This window comes from Lycorma delicatula, chromosome 10, assembly GCF_047948215.1.
Source record: "Lycorma delicatula isolate Av1 chromosome 10, ASM4794821v1, whole genome shotgun sequence".
NCBI classification, from domain to species: Eukaryota; Metazoa; Arthropoda; class Insecta; order Hemiptera; family Fulgoridae; genus Lycorma; species Lycorma delicatula.
The window spans coordinates 45,109,622-45,125,179 of record NC_134464.1 but is presented as its reverse complement, the minus strand read 5'-3'; the positions used below and the strand labels follow the sequence as shown (position 1 = coordinate 45,125,179).

Here is a 15,558-nt window from a genome sequence, read left to right as displayed (position 1 = left end):
TAATAGTGTGAAGTAGGCCACACCTACTAGGAGTCTCCTCCTGCAATCTGGAGCCGTTGCGATTAGGTAGCAGTCCAGCAACCAGCCTCAGTATCCTGTCCGCATTTTCGCTAGCCTTTAACTCTCTAAGGTTACTGTCAAAGGGTCTTCTTTTCGCTGCCGAAACTGCCTCAGCTTTATCTGTAGCCAACCGCAGCCCTACACCACGCATCCAATCGCTTATGGTACAATAGGCACTGCGAATGCTATCCGCAGCCTGTCTCTTGGAACCCGCTTCCACAGCCAAAGCAAGATCGTCACCATAGCCGACGAGACTGATCCCTGGGGGAAGCGATAAATGAAAAACCCCGTCGTAGACGTGTTCCAAAGGGTCGCTCCACGGACCGACCCCTGTGGGACTCCCCTACCGACAGCACGCCCTATTTCGCCATCGTCAACCTGACAAAACAGGCGATGTCCCGTAAGGTAGGACGATATACAATCCTTATGAGATAGCCCGAAAACTCTAAAATCATCGATTATTTCATAATTGCCGAGTTAGTTATGCAATTAAAGGCGTTTTTCACATCAAATGTGACTAGCACACACGTCTTACCAGACGTTCTATTCGGGGCTAACTCGTTTAATTCGTTCAGCCGTCGCGCAGACAGCGGTACTGCGTCAACGGCGGACCTGCCGCCATGAAACCCAGATTGGTCTGCAGAGAGTCCGCCCTTTTCCTCCACAGCTCTGACCAGTCTCTGCCGGATCATTTCTTCAAAAAGCTTTGCCAAGACGTCTATTATGGCCAGCGGTCTGAAAGATGAGGGGAGGTCAGAGTCTTTTCCCGGCTTAGGTATCAACACAAGCTTCAGACAGGTGTAACCTATTGCGTCTCTCACACAGTAATAATGGTAGTGATTGTGTTGGTTGAACCATCGTGCAGTACACCATCGCACTTTTACTTTTATCGATAACATAAAGATACATCAGAAAAGACAAGTAAATTTAATTTCAAATATTGCAAGTGGTTTCTAAATTGATTTGACCAATAGTTTGGTCATAATAAAGTTAAATATCGGCAAGGAGCATAGTCCGGTTGTTACCTCAAGCTGTTAGAAAACGGCCATCATCTTGAAACGGTGAAATATTTTGTAACAGTAATATTCCTATGTTCTTTTCAGGTATAAACTTACGTCCATGCAAAATTTCAGTTCAATCGGTTTAATAATTTTTGCGCAAAAGAGTAAGAGATTCTTATAAATCAACAAGATTTTTTTATATTTATATATCAGATATAATGTAAATAAGTAACCGCATATATAAACTGATCATACCGTTAACGTTTCTATGATTACAAAGTAATAGAAAGAAAATGTTTTGATGGAAGTTGAGGTTTTTCTGGTTGTCTTTTATATTTATAAATAAACTATTACATTTATAAATAAAAATTCAAACAAAACGTTTGTGACATCAGTATTTATCCGTGGCTGAATTCAACCACTAATGGAAACTGTGTCATTGATTATTAATTCGTTCATTTCTTTTACCATTATCGAGAAACGACCGATTCCTCTTTAATATATAATTTCATAATCCCAGATAATCATTTTTTTTCTTAATTAGCCTAACTAAAGTCTAATTTTCGGTTGTTCTTGAATTATCTTTATTGCCAATATTCATTATTTCATCTTTCTCTTTAAAAATGATAGGATTACAGAGAGACGGCGACGCCTCTCTGTAATCTTTAAAATAGAGTTTTCGTCAAATTTCGAAACTTCAAATTTATTTTATTAAATAAATAAGAATGATTTGTGATATATGAATTGTGTTTAAGAATTCTGAATAAAAATTTTATCTTATGAGCAAAACAGTTTTTCTATTAGCTCTATTGTTTTTTTATATTGGAGCGCATCAAAGTCTCACAATATTAAAAAAAATGTCTTATACCGAAATAAAAAAGAAACGTCATGTAGTAGGAAAATGATCGAATGAAAATCAAAACTTGACAGAATGTGTTTTGATTTCATTTCTTGCACAGAGTTAAAGATGAAATTGTCCGTAGAGTTCTATGTATATAAAGTCATCCTTGCTCCTAAATAATTTTTTTGTAAAAAATTATCACTAACTTTGATAATAAGTTTAGAGACAAATTTCTGGTTAATTTATACCTGAAATATTGATAATATTAAATGATTGCCGATATTGAGAAAGATGAAACAAAAATTATTTGTCATGAAATTCATTCCATAAATATATGTTTAGCTTTATATTCTATCAGAACGATAATCTCTAATCTTTTACTTATTAGAATAACTGAAAAATTTGTCAAAATACTCTGATAATAGATCTCAAATTTCTTCGTTTAAGTTCAAAATATAAATCGTAAAAATCTTATATAAATAACTAATTATATTAAAAAATAGTATTTTTTCTTTCTTTCTTTCTTTCAATCCTGTTGGTATTTGAAGGTTTTTTTCTATATGAATTTATTCTACTAATATTTGTTATTTAAGAGATTTTTTTCGCCGTTTTAAGGCAATTTTGTTACCTATAAAAAAATGTATTTTGAGTATTTTTTTATTACGTATAACTTGTACATTTGCGTTAATTAACACAACACTTTTTTCTGTATGTAATATCAAAAATGAGTTTCTTTATTTTTCGAAAAAAAATTGAGCTAATTATAAAAAACATGTAGTTTCAAAAAAAAACTTGTTAATTAAAATTTACTTTTTTTTTGTTTGAATGAATTTTATAAAGAAGTAACTCAAGGCAGTTGCTTAGGCCATTGGTGTTTATTTAATTAAGCAGTTTTGAATGTGTTTCTGTTTACCTAGCCATATTTTTTTACGCATATAATTTCACTTAGTCAAAATAATATTAATAATTTTTTTTTATATAATTTTCTATTTTTAAAAAGATATAACTACTAAATATTGAAATATTTCAATATTATATTATATTAATATATATTGAAATATTTTTTTGAAAATTGGTTATCAAATAGCGAGTTATGGTAGAAAATTGATGTTGTAAATTATGTGTCTGTTTTCATGTCCTCCACTTTACGTTCAATTCGATTAAATATTAATTATTTTTATTTATTGTTAATTCTAGTATTTTAAACTAGTATCAAATTAAATAATAATTTTCTCACAGTAATAGACCTAATAATTATGATACAAAATTACATCAATTTCCTCCCGTAACTCGACTATTTGTTAACCGATTTAAAAAAATAAAATATAATTTTATTCAAAATAAAAGGCTTAATATTTTAGCATGTAACATAAATTTTGATAATACTAATATTTATAGAGATATAACGGATTAAAATATATACATGGCCGCATTTTGTAATTTGAAAAGGTATTTAAGTCCTGATTTTTTTCTAATTTTAAAACATTATTACCAAAACGTTTACCAAATATTAATATGATTCGTCTATCCGAACTTCAGATATAAATTATTACATAAAAATAACAAAATGGCAAACAGGGGGAGAACTCAGGATAACTTACTATTTTGCCTAACGATATTTTTTGTTTAGTTTTACAAGTAGAATCCGAAAAAGTATAGCCAGCCCATTATTTTAGAAACACTCTGTATATATATATATATATATATACACAGACACCAAATCTTTGTTAAAAACGAATGTAGTATTTTTAATATAGCTGAAATGAGTAAAATGAGAATGAAAGTTTACTGAATGTGTTGTGACATTAACGACAGGCATAAGTTACAAGGAACAAACGTAGTTACCCCTATTGTGAATATAGGTTAGTTAATTTGGTTAAATATTAGAAAGTAACTAATATCAGTGTTACAAGGATATTAGATTTGATTTCGTATAATCAGTCAGTCAGGTTATTGTCCTTTATAACATAAAAAGAGAAGTTGTTCTTAGCACGAAATGTTAATCTACGTCAGTTCTGTAAAGATTTACATTGGGGACCTAAAAATATTGACTATTTGATTAAAAATTTATCTTTATTAGTGATTAAGGTAGCAAAAATGTTATTTAATGATTGAATTACCAAATGATCTGGAAATTTAAGAATAGTTATATGGAAAGTAAATTTACTGTTCGTAATAAATGAACAGTAAATGATATTATTATTATTATTATTATTATTATTATTATTATATTATTTTCACAAGTAATTGTTGAAAATTAATTCAACAATGGAAAAGGATGATGATGATAAATCGTCCCATATCTCATCACAGGTACTCGTGACTAGATGAAAAATAATCTGGATCTGCTATTTCTTATAGTGCCTGTTTAATCGTTTACAATCTATTTAATACCATTCAAATAGTTTAGATGCATGATTAAATCCTTAACAATACATTTTAGTATTTTCAGACTAGAGTATGAGTGTCCGTTTACGAATAAATGAGAAGAGGTAGAAAAGTACGACTAAGTATTTGATAAGAAAATCAGTATGTGTGAATTATTTTACATAAGATATTTAAAAAAAAAAAAAAATATTTCATTTTGAGTATATTTTAACTTCATTGAAAGTTAATTGTAATGTAGTTATAATAATGAAAAAATTCAAAAAAATATAACTTCTAGATGAAGTGTAGTTATTAATGAAAGCGGTTTTCAAGCTTGTTCCAGGACTGAAAGTAATGATACAAGTGGGGGGGGGGGGGGGTGACAATCCACTGTGATATCCAGAAAGGAGATTAGTGTTTTTCTTTTGCATCATCGTCAGAAAGTAGGCTACTGAAATAGGCAACGTGACAAATTTAAAATTTCAAAAACATTTAATGGTCGTTAAAGGAAATTTGTTTAAATGATCAATTATTTCCGAATATTTATATTAAGTTTGAAAAATCTGCTGTGGAAACCACATGACTTACTTTTACGTCTATTTAATTAAACATCCTTTTTTTTTTTAAATGAAAAGTATATAAAATTTTATCTCATTAACAACTTCATGTATATATTTTTTTTTTTATTGAATTACTTACTGTAATTTTTTTTCAATCAGAAGTTAATAATTATTAATAAAACAATATATTTAAATTTAAAAAAAAAGTTAAAGAAGTCGGAATCGAACCGATGTCCCTTCCTCTTGTAGGATCCAAATATTTCATTAATTCAAATTTTATTTGACTATAACTCTGAAACCAATGAAAATAAGTACCCCTTATGATACATCATTGAAAAGATCTCAATGAGGGCTTCTTACTGGAGTTAAGAAAATGTCCAAGATCCAATTTTTGGGGGATTTTGGGCTTTTTTTGACCCTTTTTAGTTCAGTCGATTCCAATCAAAAAGAGAGGTCCACAACTGACAACAGTTCTAAATCCAAAATTTCAACATCTACGCCTAATTGTTTTTGAAGTATGCGATATACATACGTACGTAAGTACAGAGGTCACGCCGAAACTAATCAAAACGGATTCAGGGATGGTCAAAATGAATATTTCCGTTGAAATCTGAAAACCGAAATTTTTCGCGATACAATACTTCCTTTACTTCGTTCAAAGAAGTAAAAATCATACTTTTATTACGTTTTTAACTTCTTTTTTTTTTTTAATTTAACTTTTGTTTTTGTGTAACTGGATATATAATATAATCGGTATTGGTATCCAATAGTTGATTAAATGAAAAAAAAAATTATTATTATTATTTTAAGTATTAGTTAATACGTTAAAGGTTTTTTTCTTTAATGGAGTATCCTAAAGCATTAGGTCAATACTTCGGACTGAATTTCAAATGGTGATTCAGTCAAATAAATGAGGTATGTGTTTTTTGCATTTATCAACGTCTCATGACCCAGTAAATAAGAAAAGTGGGGATCATGTTTGTAGGTATATACACGTACATATGTACGTGTTTTGCATTTGAAGCTTAGTAACTTTTGACTGGAGAAAACGATTTTTTATATAGTCTTGTATACGGGGCAATTTGATGGAAAAATTTTGGGAACAATTTTCTTAAATTTTGCTATGATAACCCCACTTTATATTAATCTGAGTACGTACGTCTATGTTTATATTACCATTAAAAAAATTTTTTCTCTAAATTCTACTCCTTCCCCAAAAATCGAAAAAAGTTATCTTTTTATTTATTGCATATTTTTTAACAGATTTTTTTTGTCTTCCTAGACACAGTAGTAGCGCAAGTAACCCAAAAAATAATACTTGGGAGCAATATTGGGATGGAGGAGGCGATCAAAGTTTTAAAATGTTAGTTTTTTAAACCTGTTAAATATTGTGACAAGATCAATATAGCGGACCTGAGTAACGCATTCCTACCAATTATTATGAAAGTAGTAGAAAATATAATAATTGTAGGAATCCAGAGAGGAACTAAAAAGAACCCTTTTAGTAAAAGTCCGCTAAACAATCTTCTTTTGTAATACTGGCTTCTGACACACACAGAGCAAATGTTTGTACCGTGAGAAAAGTTACCGAACCAGGTTAAGAAATACATGATAACGAAAGGCTCGGTCGATCGTTCTCATGCTTCGAGTTGGGTCCGGCCCGTCAGGGAAACAAGGTAGAAGATTTTAAATACCCCGGGAAGACCAGTTAAAGAGGAGTTCTGCGAACCAGTCCAATGAGATGTTACGATATCAGTTCCGCGAGGAGAGGCTGAGAGATGTGAGTTTTGCGATGGGAGTCTGCGAGACAAGAGTCTGTCAGCATTCTGCGAGGACAGTGAAGGAACGAATTTAAAGTGCGGGTGCAAGTTCAATTCAACTGAGGTGACGCCAAGTACACGAAAAATTATTCGGTGAGTTACTGTAAAGCAATAAATGGAAGGGGATAATGTACTAAATTTCATTCATAAACTGTTAGGGTAGTTTTATTTGTTAACAACAAAGGTATTTGCAGTGAAAGATCTTTATGCTTGTCTTATCTAGTGTACTATTGTTTGTTAATACATGACTAATAGTTAAAAGTGTTAAGACTAGCTTGAATGCTATATCTTTTGTTAATAAATCTGAATTCTGGTTTTCTATTTATCTACCTATAAGTAAATCCTGACGATTATTTTAAACTATGTCTTTTATGTAAGCTTTATTATTATTATTGACATTTATGACTATTTGATGTGCAATATTATGATTGTTTACTGTTCTGATTATGTTATGTATCAATTTTTTGATTATTGTTGCTTTTTATTATCATCATTTGTTTTTTGTCTCGGAGATTCACATCCGGAATTTCAGTATGAGGGGCCATTGGGGCATACCTCATTCAATGCTGTGGTGCATTTAACACAGTACGTAGAATCCTGCACGTCTTCAAAATTACAGATTTTGAGCTTTTAGAATTATGACTTTAGGATCCAGGCCAACCTTTTCTACATACTTCTTTAAATTTTTGTTAATTAATCCGTTTGATGTTATCAAACGGGAATAACTTCTATTGAGTTCAGTCCTTAAATTTCTTTATATTCTATTGCCAAAAGGTTGTATTTGGTTATTTTATCTGTTTCACCCTTATTAATATTGTGATCTGATGGGTGAGTGACATCAATGAGAAGAGAAGTTTTTTCTCTGATGTGTAGAACCATGTCTGGCCTATTAGCTAGACATGGTTAGGTCTCTTTATTGGTTGTTCATTTTTCAGTGGAATTGTTCTTTTTTTTAGTTTCTTCTATTTAACATAACAATTAAGGGAATAAGGTTTTCTGATTAAAAAGATAACAGATTTTTCTTTATAAAAAAAAAAAAAAATGTAATGAAGGGCTATTAAATTTAAAAATATAGTAATATTATATTTGAATTAATATTCTTATTGATTTACAAGATATTAATCTTTATAGCTATTGACACACGTTTTAATTAATCTGGTGTAAAAAGATTGTTTTACTTTGGTAAAACAAAACTAATATTTAAAAAAAATAATAATAGTAATTAAAATCAAATTACATATATTAGAATACTATATAAATAATAAATTATTGTTTAATAATAATAATTAGGGCAACAACAACAAAAAATGAAGGCCATATTTCTTTAAAAAAATATATATATAAAATTTATTATTAAAATTTTAAATTTAATTATACTAATTACTATATACTACACATTATAGCTTATATGAATAGAAAAAAAGGCTTACATGTCTTTAAGTCGTTAAAATTTTACAGAGAATATTTTAAATAATCTGATATCTATTTAAGATAAAGCATCGAAATGGTTCGTAATTTTTTGTGGGCTTTTGTTTATTATTTAATGTCATTAGTATATAAATAAGAAAAAATAACGTCAATTTACCACACCTAAACATCTGTTGATAATTTATTATTATTACGTTCTAGAAATTTTAATTTGATACATTTTTTATTTTATTACGTTTGTAGTAAATTAATTATATTTCCATTCCGTCTATTATTTTTTCATTGAAAATATATATCATTAAATTTATACATGTATCACATTGTGCAGGCGATCACTAACTCACTATGTAATATTAATTTAATAAAATGCTTTATTAGATATGCAGTATTTATAATGAACAAGTGAAAGGGAGAAAAAAGATTGACATTTTATCAAATTTAAATGTCAAATAGTTCACAAAATAATCTGAACATTTTAAATAAGTTATTTCGTGTTTTGTTTCTTTCAATGATTTTATGATTGTATATATATTAGGATCCTCGTCGCGGCTTTATATCCTGCTCTATATGGTTATTTTCATTTCTCTACTCCAGAATTTTTTTGTTTTTTAATCAAGTAACTTGGGCAGGTGCAGCTAGTCATATTGCACACGACTACAGTACAGAAACAGTAGCAGTGCCTGTATTGGCTGAGCCGCGCATCGTTCACCGTCGCGGCCCTTAAATACTGAAATTAAAAAAAATAACCAAAAGTGAATTTTTGATATTTAAAGTATTTGCAAACCCAAATCATCTCATTTAGTATAGTCGGAAATGGAGAAAATTTTCAGTCATTGTTCAAATTTTTTTTATACTTTTCTTCACCCCTTTCAAGATCGAATTTCACAAAATGTAGAAATTAGTTTTTAGATATTCGCATGAAGTTAAGGATTCTTTTTTATAAATTAATAAATATAAACGTATAAATAACGGACGTTAATATTTTTTTATCTTGAATTCAAGCCATAGGAATCATGTAGAGGGTTACCTTGACCTAATTTATTTGTTTTAGTATAAATTTCATTTAAAATAATATATATAACAAAAGATGTTAATAGGAATAAATTTATTAAAAATATTTTAATAAAAATACGTCAATGTTTTGGTTATTTATCAGAGATTTATACAGCAGATTAGTATTACATTAGAAACCCGAAAATCCACTCCATCAAATCAGTGGAAGGCTGGAACAACAATATATATTTATTTAATGTTTTAGTTTTTATTCATAAATATATTTTTCAGAAATTTTAACCTCATTAAACCTTTATTTAAACTAGCACATTTGCTTTATTTTAAGGCAAATATAATATATATTTTAATTTTAAAAGAAATCATAAAAAATCATTTTCTGTGATAAGACGTTGCAAAAAATCCCCAGTTTAGGGTTAACTTGGATAAGTAGAGAAGTTTTTAAAAATTATAAATTGGTTAATTTTATTTGACTTTTTAGAAAAAAATTAACAAATAAGATGCTTAAATAAATTATATTATATCATATTTCTGTGAATTTGGACTATTTGTCCAATTTTTTTTATTTTTGTAGTTAAACTATTTGTCGTTGTTTTTACATTCCACATATCGTATCTCTAGAGTTATGCTCCTCTCTCTCTCTCTCTCTCTTTCAGTTTAGCCTCCGGAACCAACGTATGTTATTACTTTAAAGGATGAAGGAATATGATTTGTATGAAAGTAATTGAAGTGTAGTCTTGTACAGTCTCAGGTCGACCATTCTTGAGATGTGTGGTTAATTGAAACCTAACCACCAAAGAATACGATCTATCAGTATAAAAGTAACTGCCTTTACTAGGTGTTGAACCTTACAACTCTAACTGATTTGCGACGACGAGTTAACTACTATACCAACCCAGTGGGTTTCTATAGCTATGCTGCAAGAAGGAAAGTTTGACAATCAGTCAAAAAACGAGGGGGTAAGGGTTTATTCATTTCTCGACGTTTCATGACCCAGGGACCCCCAAAAAAAATGGGAAGTAATGTTCCTAAGTACTTATGTATGTACGTGTGTATGTATATATTTGAAGCTAATAACTTTTAACTGGATATATCGATTTTGATGAAATTTTGTACAAAGACTTGTTTGTATGGGGCAATTGTTGGTAAAATGTTGGGGTCAAATTTCTAGAGGGGGATTCTAGAGATGTTAGACATCTACAAAATTAATGAATTAATTTTTCATGAAAAAATATTCTTTTCTTTGATATGTTATATTTTATAAACCATTACATAATGCTAATTTTTGTAGAATATTAAAAGTTTTTTTCTGCACAAATTATGTGATTTGTAATTTATTATAAGAAAACCTATTGAAATTAAAGATCACAGATAAAAAATAACTCCGTTTTTTGCCTGTTATTAAGTATAGTAATTCAATATCCAGTAACATTTTAAAACAATATTTTTGAAAAGTTATTTTTTTACAAGACATTTATTTTTTTATATATAAAATATGTACTAAATATAGTACAATAGTGGTACGTTGAAATCGAAGCGAATGAGCTGTACAGGACAAAATGCATTATCCAATTTTTGATAAAGCGTTATGGTGCGCCAAAATTAACGGATTACTGGATTATAATAAATAAATTTTATGCTAACTCAATAAGTGAAATTTTTAAATGATTTTTTTTATCATACATTTATTAAAAAAATAATTTTTATAAAAAATAATTTTAAAACTAACTTCAAAGAATTTAAATAAAATAATATTCTTCTTTAAATTTTTAATTTTTCAAGTCGATATTAAATTAAAAATAAATATCTGTTAATTCGGTGTTGACTTCAAATAGTCTAAATTCAAAAAAAAACTGAATATTTTTAGAAGACAACCCAAAAATGATTGTAATGTATTTAGGATATATGTATGTATATTTGTTTCACCGAAGCAGGTCAACGGCTGAACCGATTTAGATGTATGACCCAGCGTTTGCAATCGTTATCGTTACGGGATTGTCACATATATATATATATGTGTGTGTGTGTGTGCGCGCGCGCAGGTAATTCAAAAAGAAAGGAAAATAATCTTGAAACTCATTTTCTAGGGTTTGAAATAAGGAAAAAGGTTCATACAAAAATATGTCCGAAAACGATTTGTTATTGAGTTAACAGCTAGCCAAATGTTTCACCCGGATCTCAGTTCTCCCGGTGAAATTTCAGTATATTAGAAATAAACTCGGCGGTTTTTTATGTTTGTTAATCTGATAAATCGAAAAAAACAGGTGCCGGAACTTTATTTCCCGTAGTTTTCATGATATCCGACATAAAACAGAAAAATTCGGAGACAAAAACATTTTTTTTTAATTTGAAGTACAATAACTTTGTTAAATGACTAATAAATGCGTAAATTTTATTATCAAAACGTGTAGAAAATTTTATTTTGAGAAAATTCATTTAATAAAGTCTATGAAAAACAAAAAATAATTAATTTTTATTAATAACAGACTTATGAATTTGTAAAAATTAAAAAAACTGTTTTTAGTACAATAAACTTAACCTTTAAAAAATTAGAATATTTTTAATTTTCTTCGAAAAAATACTGTGGTTTATACTCAATTTATTACACGGCTGCTCAGAAAAGAATATAATGTATTTATTGTGTATGTATGTATGTTGTTTCACCGTAGCAGCTCAACGGCTGAACCGATATAAATGTATGACCTCTCGATGAAATCCTTACGTTACTAAAAGTGTCAACGGCTATATACATATAACTTAATAAATTTGCAAAAAGTTATACTACATACAAATCCTATACAAAAAATTGTCACCCGCACGCTCTTTAATTATCCTATATTAAAGAGTAATGTTTGTCAGAAATATCTTTTTTGGCAATTTTTTTTTCAAAGTTGAAGATTTATTTTATTACTTAAAAAATTTTTAAGCTACATATTTCAACGAAATTTCTTAAATAATTTTTTTTTTTTATATAACAACTTGTCAAAGATAACTGACGGATCTTTTTAACTTTGAAAAATTGAATTATTTAGGTAAAAAATTTTCTTTTATTTTAAACGTCAATATGCTGCTCAGTACTGAATCGTAATATCGTAATAATATATAATAGCATATCATGCTATTCTGATTCTTTTTCATGTGAAACTTAAAAAAAAAATTTAATTACATTAAAATAATAATATTCTCATTTTCTACATAAGCCTTACTTCATACTCGTCAGTATTCTATTTACGTCAATTCTTTAAAAATGTGTGTTACGTCTTTTTAGGTAGTTTCATAAAAAAGCTACAATAGGTAGCTTTTTTTGTAATGGGCACCATGATTCGACTTCGGAAAATTTCTGCATATCTTCGCGTTTCACATGCCCCACTCAAAACCACCAACAGCTCAAAAGTTTATATATATATACTTTTCACTTTTTTGTGGACACGATAACTGCCGTAATTTCGCGCCAATCACTTTCAAACTGATACATAAAATATAACGACTCAAAATCTCGGTTGAGTTCGTTAATGGGCAAAATCGGACCATGGGGGTGGAAATGGGGGCTTTTTCGAAAAAAACAAAATATCGCTATAACTTTCTTATTAAGTAAAACATCAAATTCGTTTAAAATTCCTACTATTTTTTTTGGAAAAGGGCCTAAAACATATGTACGCAAGGTTTTTTGACATCACCAACCATTGGCCGAGGGAGTGGAAAAGATGGGGTTTTGAAGACAAAAAATCATATCTCCCTTAATAGGCACAGTATCGAATCGGTTTAAAGTGGTCGTTAGTCCTCTAAACATTATCTAAAACCTTTGTCTGAAACAATTTTTGATATGACCAACCCGTACGGCAAGGGATGACTAAAATGGTGCTGGAATTGTAAGATGGGATTTGTATGCTAAACATGTGAAATCTTTTTTTCACATTCAATCATTATTGTACTGAGTAAATTTGAAGTTTTTCTTAACTTTAAGGTACAAATCCTTTTTATCCCCTACTTAGCACCGGTGAAATCTACCTCCGCCTTCCGGCGTGTCGAAAGGGATTTTTTTTTATTTTTAACATTAAATAGGTTTTTCGCTTTACAGTTTCCTGTGAACTGTCTTTTGTTCATATGGACGTATAAACCTTTAATATTATAAATAAATAAATAAACTTTAAAAAAAAGACTACACAGACTAAAAATACGTTATTTTACAGAGTGGCGCACAAAACGATCCAACATTTGTTTTGGTAATAATTGTTTACGCTAATAATTATTAATTTTTTATTTTGGTAAAAGTGACAGCAGTTCATCAATTTTAGTTTCTTCTCTTTCTGAGTACACTATAGTTCGAAGACGTTTGACAAAGGAAAAGTGACTGTTGAACAGCGCATAAAGGCTGTCTTGTGTTTTAATGAAACGAAAAGTGTGGTGTTTACATAAAGACGATTTCGGGCAAATTTTCATCTAGACAAATTTTCTTAAACAAAATTTACGTTTTTGAACTTCCGAAAATCCACAGGTGCATCACGCTCCAAGAATTACGGTACGGACCGCTATCTCAAGTCACGGGGTAATAGTGCCGTTCTTTTATCAACAGTGAACGTTATCTAAACATTCTGCGAAATAATTTTGTTCCTCAGCTTCTTGCAAAAGGGTTTCAATTAGAAAACAGGTGATTCATGCAGGACGGAGCCAGACCGCACATAACTAATGTTGTTTTAGAACGTAATCTTCAGGTATATAATAAACACGTTATATTTTACTTTTCTGTATTGAGATTCAAATAAATATTTTTTAAGCCAAATGTTGGATCATTTCATGCGTCACCCAGGAGTATAGGGTGACGCATGTCAAAACGTAATGATATCCATCCATCCTAATGTAGAATATTTCAGAGCAAAAATTAAAGAAAAGTTTTTTAAACTTAGAATAAATAATACCAATTAGTTATGTTTATTTTGTATTTTTTTAAATAGTAGGGTATATAAATATTTACAAGAATAGCACCAGTTATGAATCTTGTTTTATTTGACATAATCACTACTTACATAACTGCCCAAAAATATTTATCATGAATTTAGGGTGTACGTATGTATGTTTCACGATAGCAGCTAAACGGCTGAACCGATTTAGATGCATGACCCCACGTTGGAATCCATATATATATATATGCTTAAATATGAGTAAATTTAAAAAGATAATTACACTATATACGAATTTATCACCCGCATGCTCTTATCTTATATTAGTAATAGTCCACGTCTAACGCGCTCAGAATGCACTCTTTAAAAACGAATGCGAATTTCTAAAACCGTATCCAAAAGTTTCCGATTTCGACCGCTAGGTGGCGAACTCTACTTTTTTTAGGTGGTCGTGTTTTTTATACTTTTAACAGATTTAAAACTTGTTTATAATGGATTATCATAATGTAATGATATAAAGTAAGCATAATGTTATTTTGATATTAAAAAGCCTGTTTTATTATAAAAAGCCTAAGGTTTGTAATAGGCTCTGTACATAATTCCTTCTTCTTTTTTTGATATTTTTATCAATTAGTAAATTTTTTTTACCTTTTGTTCCCGAACGCCTTTTAATAACATAAACCAATGTATACATTTATTTGAATTCTTTTTTGCGTTTAACCTCCGGGACCACCGTTAGGTATTGCTTCAGAGGATGAGATGAATGATCTGTAGCGTGTGTCAAAATGTCATGCCTGACCGGGGTTCGAACCCGGGATTTCCGGATGAAAGGCCGAGACACGCTACCACTCGCGCCACGAAGACCGACATATTTATTTGAATTAAAACTCTAAAATTAAATAAATTTAAAAATACAACTTATAACTTATACAACTTATTTTGTTTTTAATCAAGAGTTAATAAACTGGGTGTACTTTTTAATTTGGAACCGACTCCAAAATTTGAAAATCAAAGATTAATTGAAAAAGCATTATTTTTTTAAGTTTTAAATAAATGGTAACACTTCTTTTTTATTATTTTATTTTATTCTACTCATAAAATGGATATAAAAATCCTTCTCCCGAAAAATACTATACTCTATTTTTAGAATCGGCTTACTCAAATCATATTTAGAATTCAGATATTAAATTTATGCCTTATTAATAATACAGTTTATGTTCGAAATACTGTATTTACTTCTACTGTAATTAAAATTGTAAAATTCATTTAAAAAAATGTTATTCATTGAAAAATACATAATAAAATAAAATTATTTCTATCAAAGAACTATAAAATTAACAAACAACAAAATTAATAAAAAAACAAACAGGAATTTATTATTTTTACGTTTGTTTGGTGAAAATATTATCAGATATATATTTTAAATTAAAGTAATACTCAAATTATCTACAAAGTACATACAACTTTCATCTTCAATAAAACAACAGACATTAAAATCTCTCTCTATTAATAAATATATATCGAAGGATTAATGGTAAGAAGATTGTAATAATATATCATTTTCATTGAATG

The 15,558-nt window shown here is 29.1% G+C and overlaps 1 protein-coding gene across 1 annotated transcript in view; it reads right to left on the bottom strand.

The window, feature by feature from the left end:
• LOC142330848 (uncharacterized) overlaps positions 1-15,558 on the bottom strand; it is a 224,095-nt gene that overhangs the window by 208,022 nt on the left and 515 nt on the right. The window lies entirely within an intron of this gene.